This window comes from Chlorocebus sabaeus, chromosome 12, assembly GCF_047675955.1.
Source record: "Chlorocebus sabaeus isolate Y175 chromosome 12, mChlSab1.0.hap1, whole genome shotgun sequence".
NCBI classification, from domain to species: domain Eukaryota; kingdom Metazoa; phylum Chordata; class Mammalia; order Primates; family Cercopithecidae; genus Chlorocebus; species Chlorocebus sabaeus.
In genome coordinates, this window is record NC_132915.1 from 69,210,107 (window position 1) to 69,222,431 (window position 12,325).

Genomic DNA, 12,325 nt, shown 5'->3' on the forward strand with positions numbered 1-12,325 from the left:
CTTGCTTTGTCACCAAGGCTGGAATGCTCAATCACAGCTTACTGCAGCTTCGACCTCCAGGGCTTAAGTGATCCTCCTGCCACAGTCTCCTGAGTAGCTAAGGCTACAGGCATGCACCATCACGCCTGGCTGATTTTTGTATTTTTAGTAGAGATGGGGTTTCCCCATGTTGCCCAGGCTCATTCCCCCATTTCAAACATATTATAGAGCACCCACTGTGTGCCAGGCACTGGGCTTGGCTCTGGGACACAAATCATGAGCATAAACAGATATGTTCCTTGACCTCCTAGAGCCTATTCTCTTGTGAGGAAGGCACACCTTAAGATCACCACACATTTGTGTCCTTCTCCCTTTTATTTTTATTTATAGAACACTGATATTGTTTGGGTTGACAAGATGCCCAACTAAACAACTACATTTCCCAGATTCCCTTGCAGTTGAGGGTAGCCATATGACACGTTCTGGTCAGAGAGATGTAACTGGAAACCTGCTGGTTATTTTGGGGACTTTGCTTTCCTGATAGGGTGGCTGCCTCTTCCATCTTGTTGCTTCCTTTTTTCTCCCTTTCCTTAGAGAATATGAGTATGCAGCTAGAAGTGAGCGGTTATCTTGCAACTATGAGGTGGCAATCTAGAATTGTTATGGGAGAAAAAATAAGCACCTACAGATGTGGTTAAACACATGGTAACTGTACCTTTTTTACATACAACCCATGCAGTTCCTACTGTTACCCTCACATGTATTGGGTGTAAGATTATGAGGCCAGAATTCTCTGAAGTGGTGGTAGGAGCCTGGAAAGGGTGATTCCAGCAGTGGCCAACTGCTACGACTTGAGAAATGTGTCTGCAAGGGCTAAATAAGGTCTAGTCTCCCATGTTTCAAGGGCTACCCCAAGGTACACAGCATGTTGGGGTGATTTGTAAATACTCTTATCTACCACCGGATTGCATTGTGAAGTGGACACTGCCTACTTCACAAGGTTGTCACTTAGGAGGTAGAGATGGAAGAGTGTGAGTAGAAGTCTCTTGTACAAAGGAAGGTGCTGCACAGGGGCCAATTACTTTTCTTTTCATACGAAATAGTCTGAAATTAAAGACAGACAGGAAACATAATATGTATGTACATATCATATCATATATAATGACAGCCTAAGGAAAGGTGGATGTTTTCCTTTTAATTTAGAGATGGGGCCTCACTCTGTCGCCCAGGCTGGAGCGCAGAGGCACAATCACAGCTCACTGCAGCCTTAAACTCCTGGGCTCAAGTGATCCTCCCTCCTCAGCCTCCCAAATAGCTGGGACTACAGGGTGCAAAACTGCCTCCTGAAGGATGATGCAGAAGGCCCTGGTTACAAAGGGCTACGTAAAAAGGGCACATAGATGGCGTGCCCAGCACAGCAAAGTCCTGACAGTAGGAAAATGCTGGGAACCCGCGTAGGAAAGAACCAAGCCAGGACCCAAGGACTTCCATATTTTAAATAATGGATTGGAAACTAGGAAATGACCAATGGCAGGGTATAAGGGGTGTGTGTGTGTGTTTATGTTGAGGGTGATGTGGGGGGAGAGAAAAGCACCGGGTATAATTTTCTCCAACAGCCAGCTAAGCTGAAGGGATGTAGCGCCTATGCTTGAATTTTTCAAAGCAGTATTTGTAAGGCTTCAGGGTCCAGAGCTAGAAGTGACTCTGCAGCACAAGGCTGGAAGAAATCCAGACTCAGGACCGCTTTCCCTTTCCTTCCCAGAGCCGCCCACCGACTGTTTGACAGGCACAAACTGGAGTTCTTTCCACACGGCGTGGCAGGGCCACGGAGAAGCCGCTTCTGGGTAATTAAACAATTAGCTCCTTGCACTCTTCCTGCAGGAACAAATCCGGGCCCCCATGGCATCTGTCCCCTCCTGTTCCTCCAGCTGGCCTCCTTGCCACGCGCACACCCTCTCCGGAACCAGGCCCGGCTGCCTGCGCCCCCCTCCCTTCCACTTCCGCCACCAGAAGGGGCGCGGGGAGGCCGGGCTGGAGGGGAGGGCCCAAGGCTCACGGGGGCTGGGTGACTGCCGCCCCAGCACGCGTGCCCCTGAACTTGTCTTCAAAGTTCTCCTACGGGGTTGGCAGCCCCCTCTTGAAAGCTGCTCCGTAGCCGAGGCAGCATATGGACTGTTGACAGAGCAGCTGCTGGGGAAGAAGACGCTGAAAGGAAGCCTCGAGGGATAAACAGGAGAAACCCATGTCACCACGTGGCACCCCAGGCGCGCCTCAATGCAGCAGCTCGTTCACTCTCATCTCCTTCCGGGGGCGAGGAAAGTGGTTTTGGACTGCTGTGCTCGATTGTCTGCTCTTAAAATAATGAACATCATTATCATCCTAATGAGAATGAGTATGACAATGATAGCTAACAGTTGTGCCAGCCAGTTCTCTAAATGATTTCAGGTGCGTTGTTCCATGTGCTCCTTCAAACCGCCCTCTGAAGAAAGAACTGTTATTATTCCCATTTTGTAGATGAAAAAACCAAGGCTAGAGAGCTTAAGGATTTTATGCTAGTCACAGGGCTAGTAAGTGACCCAAGTCTTGTGCCAAAGCCTTCACTCTTAATCACTGTGATTTCCTATTACAAGCATTTTGAGTGTCAGACCACTGTAGTAGGGCGGATAATTAAGATGCGTGGTGTCGTGTGATTTACAAAGCAATGGCTGCATTCATTCTCTTATCTGACCTCCAGAGAGCAGGGACAGGTGAGAGTCATCTCTGTACTCCCAGCCTCTAGAACTGGGTCTGGCACAGAAGCATACAGTGAATTAGAGGAATAATACATGAATCAATCAATCAATCAACCCTGGGAAGTGCTTTCACATTCATTTTGCAGGTGAGAAAACAGGCTCTTCAGAGAGTTTTGCCTGAAACCACATAATAATAAACTTGGTTGAGAGGAGATTTGAACTCTGATCTTCAGACCACAGGTCCTGTCCTCCCTCTTTCCTACCTGGAATGTATCAGGTTGAGTGGGGGAGAAGTCTGGGTTGGGGTGGGACAGGGAAAGAACATAAAACCACGAGTGTGGTTTATTTCAGAGTTGCTTGCGGATAACTTAATAAATCCCCAGGGTAGAGAGCTTGAAGAGTATTGTTTCAAATGACATCTAGATTGAGCAAAAAGATGTTAATTTTTTTTTCCTGTCCCGAGCCCTGTCTACAACCTGATCCCCAGTGGCCCCAGGAAGCTGCGGGTCTGTCAAATGCCGTTTCCCCAGGTGGATCAGTGATCCCAGTTGGGGATCTGGACCTTCCAGACGTGAAGGCAGAAGTGAAGAGCCCATTCATCACATTGAAAGCTGATACCTGACAGAGATTCAATCCCATCTTGATGCTGGAAACTTGGAGAGAAATGGAGTGGTTTAATTTTCTCAGGTACCAGAGAAAAAACTTCCCGAATATCAAAGGTAGGACCAGAAACTGCATGAATGACTCTACTAGAAAGCTCCACTTCAGGGCGTGGCAAATCAGGGCCTGGCTATTGGCAGTCTCTTATTTCCAGAACATGATTCTGGAAGATTCTTCAAATGCGTGTTGCACACAAATTTGTCAAGCATGAATTTACTATGCTATTTGGCACAGGGAAAATACTATATCCAAACTCTGCCTCCTTTTAAGTTGAGAATGGGCTGGAAACCTGGAGGAGGTCAGGTTCCTAAGGATGGGCTTTGCTAAGCAGAGGCATATGGGGAGGATGCAGACTGGATTAACCAAGAGAAAGCTAAATCGTTAACATTTTGTGGTGTTGAACTTAAGAATTTCTGAGTCCTTTAGAGTTCATGGACATAAGGACAAGAACAGAAGCCTGCCACATTTGAATCGCAAAGCTTTGTAAAGGTCCACTGAGACCAGAGGTACTTCTACTGCAACTCTTGTCTAATCGGTGAGGTACAAGGGTATCCTTAATGGAGTTCTCGTATGTAAAGAAAGGAACCAGATACCTGGGCCCTTCTGACTACCCATGATTTCTCCCCAACCTCATCTGAAATGCTTTTGCCTCTGGGTATTTGCTTATGCTGTTTCTGGTGCCTGGAATACATATTCCTCTTTTCTGCTCACCAAACTTTTGTTTATGCTTAGAAGCATACATCGAGTCACACCCCTTTTATGTGTGTGTGAAGCCTTCCTTGGACACTCCCAGCTGAGCTGGTTACATTCTGCTTGGGATTCCCACTTTGCACATTCTTCTGCTTGTCACGTGCTATTGTCTTCGTTTTGTTAGTTTGTTTTAGAAGTCTGTTTCCCACAGGCGGAAAGGAGGACAGGCTTCCTATTCCCTTCCAGAGGTCCAAGGGCCAGGTAGCTTCTGGTGCTTGTTAGCAGCTCCTTTTTGAAAGAACAAGAAGGTATGATGTCTAACCTGTTGACAATGCCAGGATGGTTTTACTTTGTATTATTTATTTTGGGCAAATTTCCAAGGGGACTTTGAGGGACTGATGGGGAATAACTTGGAGGACTCCTGAGATGCAGACTCCTGGAACTTTCCCTGTCCCTGAGTTGTGGTTCAATTGAAAATGTGCACTTAGAAAGATATCTTCCCAAGTCAAACCTGTGTCCCAGCGAAAGGAAGGGCCAGATGGAGACGGCAGATCTCATCCCCAAAGACCTCAAAGGGCCCTTTGGCTCCATGATTGCTCCCTCTTCAGTCCTTCCAAGCCCTGTTGATGTTATAATCCCTGTTATTCAAATTGCACCAGAGGAATCCATGCCAGCCCATTCTGGCTTCTTAGTCATTTCACTCATCAGCCCAGGATCCAGGGTTAATCATTCAGCTTCAGGTTTCTTCACTTGTGGATAACAAAGTTGCTAACTTCATAGGATGGTTAGAAGAATTAAATGAGAGGTTATTTATTTATCCATATATTTATTTACACAATTTAAATGGCAGTATAACTAACATAGACTCAAGGGCATGAATCTTAACTATAAGCTCAATGATTATTTTTTACATACATGTGCAGCTGCTAACCACCACCCAGATCTAGATAGACAGTTAAATGAGATTTTAAAAGCTGACAGAAGCTTATAAACTGTAAAGCGCTGAAGAAATGTTGGTTTTGAGTATTACCAGGAGGTGGAGCCTCTTTCCCATTAAATTCCTCTCCTATAACTTCTAGGTTTCTAGAAATCATTAGCACCAGTTGCAACACCCTAGCAAATAATTGCTGGTGCCAGGACCTTGATACCCCAGCCATGCAGAGTGGAGACATAGACCCACCCATTGCTGTTAATCTCCACATTATCAGCATGACTTCTCTGAGTCTTGTTAACTCCTGCACCCTCCCCTTCAGGCAGCAGTATGTCCTCACAAAACAGGGCCATTGACAACACAGTTGTGCAATTTCAATTCAGTACAATTTGATTCAAAAAGATATGCCCTTTATGCTGGCCCTGGACAGAGAAGGGGAGAAGAAATTTTCTTGGCTGGGCCTTCCAAGGGGGCTTGAAGACTGTGAGGCTGTGGCCAGTTTAGTACGTACCTGTGAAGTGAAGGCCACAGAGGTTGGAGCTGTGACTGTCACCCTTCTCTCCCATGGGACTCTCTACCAGAGGGTTTCCAGACCCTCTCTCCAGTGCTGTCTACTCCTCTGGGCTTTAGCCAGCTTCCCCACTTTACCTGCTAGATTTCTCCCCTGGCTACTCTATGGCCCTCAGAGCTTAGTGATTTGCTAAGAAACCCATCTTTTCTCTTCCACCTGGCTTCTTCCTCCTGGCTTCCCTCTTTCTCCATTCTGGCATCACTAACTCGCAATCATCCACTCTAAGCCACATCCGAGGGTCAATTTTACACAGGCTGTGGTTCTTCCTTCTGAACTTTCTCTCTCGTTATCTCCACTGTTGCCTTGAAAAGCCCCCATTCTGCCAGATCCTCCTAACTGACTTTCTGCCAAAGCTGGAGTCCATTCCCTCCCTCACTTCCCTAACAAATGTTACCCACCCTTCCAGACCAAGGAAAATGCCTCTGCCTCCCAGAAGTACTCCTTGATTCCTTCAGTTACATGTTATTTACCTTTTCTGGTTGTTGACTACAGTCAGCCTTTCTCACACTTTCTAAGTTTCTCGCTCTGTCTCCCTGTCTCTGGTGTTAGTGCAGTATTTGGCCCTGGGCATTGGTGAATGAATGGATGAATACTGCATTTATGGCTAGACAACATAAGTAAAGGCAAAGCCATTGAGCTATTAATCATATTTTCAGGGACCCAAGCCTCTTTTAAAAGGCCAGAATATGCTAATTCAAGTGGAGGCTTTGAGAATCTTCCTTTATCCTCTCCATCCCTGACCCTTGAGCCTAACAGAAAAGGGCAGACACCTGACACCTCACACTGCTCAGTGCATGGAAATGTTGAATCTAGAGAAACTTTGTCATAATTACCTACCTACTTGAAAGTACAAACTACGTAATTTGCCTTTAAGTGATCTTAAATTATTATAAATAATGAAGTATGCTCAGAATACTCAAGTACTGGTACATCAAATTGAAAACAATTAAAATTAAGATGGATTTATTAGTATTGTGACTATTATTGATTAAAATGGTAATGATAAATAAGGAGAAATGTTAAGTACAACAGGGAATTGGTAATATTTCTTCAAAGTAATCATTTTGCTGTGACTACCCAATTATTAGTACATTTAATGCGTTATTCAGTGCAATTAATTACCCACTTTGCTTCTGGGAAGGCACTAGGAAAAAATTGCTTTCTGCCTGGAGTGGAAAAGCCACTGCTTCTGGAATGATGTGTGATGAAGACCATGCTCTTTGCGGATGTGGCTCCTAGCAGCTCTGATAGAACCTGCACATGCCCTTAGGGAAGAAGCGACACAACAGATATAGCAGGTTCTCAGCCTCAGTCACTTGCTTTTGTAACCACGGGAGGTGCTGGTAAGCGGGCTGGAGGATGGAGTCAGGAAACCTGGCTTGAGTCTTGGCTGGGTCAACTAGTTGTGTGACCTGAGTTTAGCTGCTGCACCTCCCAGTGGTTCATTTTCCTCCTCTGTAGAATGGGAATAATACAACCTGCCTGTGGAGATCTCTATGTAAAGGGGACCTGTCAGCGGTGCAGATGTGCTGGGCTGTAGCGATTACATGTCAAGAGCCTCAGGTCTTCCCCCAGGCTCACTCTGACTTGGAGATTTGCTTCTGGGTCCTGTAAACCACTGCTGGGAGTCACCTCTGGCAGTGTGCCATAGGTCTGCGACATCTAAATGCAAGGTGAACGTGGAAGGTTGCATACCTGCCCTCTACCCCCACTGTCAGAGACATTTGAACCAGAGCAACTCCATCTTGAACCAGAGCAACTCCATCTTGAACCAGAGCAACTCCATCTTGAACAGGGACTGGGTAAAATAAGGCTGAGACCTGCTGGGCTGCATTCCCAGGAGGTTAGGCATTCTTAGTCACAAGATGAGATAGAAGGTCAGCAGAAGATACAGGTCACAAGACCTTGCTGATAAAATAGGTTGAGGTAAAGAAGCTGGCCAAAACCCACCAAAACCAAGATGGCGATGAAAGTGACCTCTGGTCATCCTCACTCCTCATTATACACTAATTACAATGTATTAGCATGCTAAAAGACACTCCTACCAGTGCCATGACAGTTCACAAATGTCAGGAAGTTACCCTATATGGTCTAAAAGGGGAAGAACCCTCAGATCCGGGAATCGCCCACACCTTTCCTGGAAAACTCATGAATAACCCACCCCTTATTTAGCATATAATCAAGAAATAACGATAAGTATAATCAATCGAACAGCCCACACCGCTGCTCTGCCTATGGAGTAGCCATTCTTTTATTCCTTTACTTTTTTAAAACTTGCTTTCACTTTACTTTTTAAACTTGCCCCCAATTTTTTCTTGTGTGAGGTCCAAGAACCCTCTGTTGGGGTCTGGATCAGGACCCCTCTCCAGTAACACCACTCCATTCCTACATCCCCGATCCAGGTGATAGTCTCCACTAGCCTTCTCTTCTCTCTTTGCTGGGAAGAATGTTAAATGGGACAAATGATGAGATAATAATTGCTGGACACTTTTACAAAGCTCTTGTCTATTTGTTTTCTTATTGTCTGTACAACCATTCTACTAGGTCAAGGAGGTTTTATTAACCTCATTTTATAAACAAGGACACTAGGGTTTAGACAATAGGGTCTAGAGAGGAAAAGCGACTCTCCCAAGGTCACAGATCTAAGAAGTGGTCATTGTGTACTTGACCTTGAACCCTCTGACCCCAGGAACCAGGCTCCCTGCCCCTTTAGCTTTCTTGTATTATTGCCACATTTCCTTATCCTCAGAGTCCTCCAGCTCCCAACTCTCCCCTATGCCAAGGATCACTGTATTGTTTCATAAAGCTAATTGCTAGTTTTTATATAAAGGCTTTATTTTCTGAGCTCTAAATTGCCCAAATTAGATTTTATTAAGCTCACACGTATGATTTTCCTTGTTTTTATTAAAATTAAGTTCACTCACTTGCCATTTGCAAGGGAGTTTGAAATTAGATTGCTTGGTATCCACGGAAACACAGAGAGAATCTTCTATGTGATCAGACTTTTACCCACAGAATAGAAAAAAAAAAGGCAGCTGGTAATTAGGTGCGTAATTCATAGGCAAGCTCCGGAGCTCGGAGGCCAGGATCCTCTGCTTTGTGACTGAGCCATTACGACAGCTCTTCAGGCGCTTCCCTGTGCTGGGGAGGAGCAGGGAGGATGGGGGTGTGGGAAGAGCTGGTGTCAGTCCTAGCTCCATCCCTCCCTCATTCTGTAGTTTTGGGAAAGGCATGTCTCTTATTCTGGGCCTCCGTTTTCCCATCTGTAAAATGTGGAATTAAGGAAGTTAGGCATGGCAAAAAGATTTTATCCCACATTTTACTTCTGATTCCTGGTAGCGAATGGCTGTAACACTGTGATGGGAAGGCTTTTCAGGTCATACCTGAACTCAGCAGAAAATTGCATCTTGATTGACTCACTCATTCAGCAACTACTAATTGAGCAACTGCTGAGTACCAGGGACTCTTCCAGGCACTGGGGAATAGGTGAACAACTTAGAAGAGGCTCAGTTCTCAGGATACAACAACCATAAAAACAGACAGCTAAATAAATTAAATTTAAAAATGATCATAACAGAAGACAACTCAGGGAAGGTGATGCTACCTTAGATTTGTGGGGATCAGCAGGAGGTGATATTTGAGCTGAGACTTGAGAGGACAAGAACAACTCAGTCATGAGGAAATCTGGCTGCAGCCAATGTGTGCATCACAAGGTGGGATGGAACTTGGCATGCACAAGGAACAGAGACAAAGCCAGCGTGGCAGTTGAGGGTGAGATGATCTCAGATGGACTCAGTGTGGGAGACTGCGGCTAGATGGTGATTGATTTGTTATGTCTGCCATTGGCAAGGAAGCGGGGAGCCTCACTGGTGTGTGCTCCCTGTTTGTAATCCCTGGAACAAATGATCTCAGTGGTGACATTCCAGGATCAGCAAGGGCCCCTTTCTAGTATAGGGGTGTGGCTTCCAGAAGAAAGCTGTGGTTGTGTTACTTCCAATAGGGTGGGTAGGGAGGGAAGAGTCCCTTGGGAAAGGGGTTGTCATTTGAACTGGGCTTTGAAGGATGCTCATTTCCATACAAAAGGGTGACATGTCCTTCTCCCTGGTACCTATTTTACCCTGAAGAATATGGGATGCTTCTTCAGCAATTTAGGCAAGGTGTAGCCTGGCATGGGTAAGGAAGACTATGTTGGCTGTTAGCCAGGTAACATAGATGGGACACTTCAGTTTTTCTGAGCCATAGTTCCTTCATCTTTAAAATGAGACAGCAATAACATTTACCTCTCAGAGTTTTGTGAGAATTAAGTAATAAATTGGCACAAAAACCTTTATTAAATATGATACCAGCATTTTAATATTTATAATTTATATATGAAACAGCTTTAATACAAGATTGACAATATTAAATACTATTAGTAAGATTTAAAACTTTTTGTTATTATTAGGATGACTCTTGATGCTCATCCCTCAGAAGAACTTCATGATTTTTCTTGAGTGTAAATTGTCACAGCTTTTATGGAAAACAATGAACGGTGTGCATCAATGGCCTAAAAAATATTTGTTTCTTTATGCCCAGGAATTCTACTTCTTAGAATTTAACAAAAATAAATAAGTGGACTTCTGCTTCTGGCTGTGGTTGAGCAGGCTGTAGTAGCCTAATGCTCCTGCTAAGAGCTAGAAACACTGAACAAAACACAAAAGGAAAGTTGTGTGTATTCACACAATGGAATAATATACAGCAATGAAAATGAATTATTGCTACAAGAAAAACATCACGGATGAATCTTACAGACAATGTTGAGCAAAGGAACCAGATGCAAAATCTAGGCCAGGCATGGTGGCTCACACCTGTAAACCCAGCATTTTGGAAGGCCAAGGTGGAGGATTGCTTGAGACCCAGAGTTCAAGACCAGCCTGGGTAACATAGTGAGACCCCACCTCATAAAAAAAGCCCCATCTCCACTCCTTCTGGAATCTCCACCTGGCTCAGTCCACCTGCCTCGACTTCTGCCTCCACCACGTCCATCAGAGTGACCCAGAAATCCTACAAGGTGTCTACCTCTGGCCCCCCGGCCTTCAGCAGCCACTCTTACATGAGTGGGCGTGGTGTCCATCTCAGCTCCTTGAGTTTCTCCTGAGTGGGCAGCAGCAACCTTCGGGGTGGCCTGGGTGGAGGCTATGGTGGGGCCAGTGGCATGAGAGGCATCACTGCTGTCATAGTCAGCCAGAGCCTGCTGAGCCTTCTTAACCAGGAGGTGGACCCCAACATTCAGGCCATGTGCACTGAGGAGAAGGAGCAGATCAAGACCCTCAACAACAAGTTTGCCTCCTTCATCTAGAGGGTAAGGTTCCTGGAGCAGCAGAACAAGATGCTGGAGGCCAAGTGGAGCCTCCTGCAGCAGCAGAAGATGACTCAGAGCAACATGGACAACAAGTTCGAGAGCTATGTCAACAACCTTAGGCAGCAGCTAGAGACTCTGGGCCAGGAGGAGTTGAAGCTGGAGGCAGAGCTTGGCAACATGCAGGGGCTGGTGGAGGACTTCAAGAACAAGTAGGAGGATGGTATCAGTAAGCATACAGAGATGGAGAATGAATTTGTCCTCATCAAGAAGGAGGTTGATGAAGCTTACATGAACAAGGTACAGGTGAGTCTCTCCTGGAAGGGCTGACTGACGAGATCAACTTCCTCAGGCAGCTGTATGAAGAGGAGATCCGGGAGCTGCAGTCCCAGATCTCCAACGTGTCTGTGGTGCTGTCCATGGACAACAGCGGCTCTCTGGACGTGGACAGCATCATCGCTGAGGTCAAGGCGCAGTACGAGGAGATTGCCAACCGCAGCTGGGCTGAGACTGAGAGCATGTACCAGATCAAGTATGAGGAGCTGCAGACCCTGGCTGGGAAGCACGGGGATGACCTGCGGCGCAGGAAGACTGAGATCTCCGAGATGAACCGGAACATCAGCCAGCTCCAGGCTGAGATTGAGGGCCTCAAAAAGGCCAGAGGGCTTTCCTGGAGGCCACCATCGCAGATGCCGAGCAGCGCCCTTAAGGATGCCAACGCCAAGTTGTCCGAGCTGGAGGCCGCCCTGCAGCGGGCTAAGCAGGATGTGGCGCTGCAGGTGCATGAGTACCAGGAGCTAACGAATGTCAAGCTGGCCCTGGACGTAGAGATCGCCACCTACAGGAAGCTGCTGGAGGGCGAGGAGAGACGGCTGGAGTCTGGGATACAGAACGTGAGTATCCATATGAAGAGCGCCAGTGGCTATGCTGGTGGGCTGAGCACGGCCTATGGCGGCCTCACAAGCTCCGGCCTCAGCTACGGCCTGGGCTCCAGCTTTGGCTCTGGCGCGGGTTCCAGCTGCTTCAGCCGCACCAGCTCCACCGGGGCCGTGGTTGTGAGGAAGATTGAGAACAGTGATGGGAAGCCGGAGTCCCAGTCCTCTGACATCCTGCCCAAGTGAACAGCTGCGGCAGCCCCTCCCAGCCTGCCTCTCCTGGCTGCCCCAGAGCCCGGGAGGGAAGCCGCTGTCCAGGGGAGCACAGGGTACAGGAGACCCTTACCCCAGGCCAGTCATATTGGACTTAACGTAACTGCTCTCTTAATTACAGAAAGACCTGGGAGAGGCTTTGTAATCACGAAGTGTAAGAGCCTGATTGCTTATGCCCACATGCAAGCTGCCTTCCTCTTCCCTCAAGGATCCGAATGGGGATGAGGGGATGCTTTCCAAATTTTCTAGTATGAGTTTTTACCGCTGTTATAGTCA

General features: G+C 46.6%; 1 pseudogene; it reads left to right on the top strand.

Moving 5' to 3' along the window:
- The window catches only part of LOC103219136 (keratin, type II cytoskeletal 8 pseudogene), an 80,039-nt pseudogene extending 68,011 nt beyond the window's left edge, over positions 1-12,028 (top strand).
- The last annotated feature ends 297 nt before the right edge of the window (positions 12,029-12,325 follow it).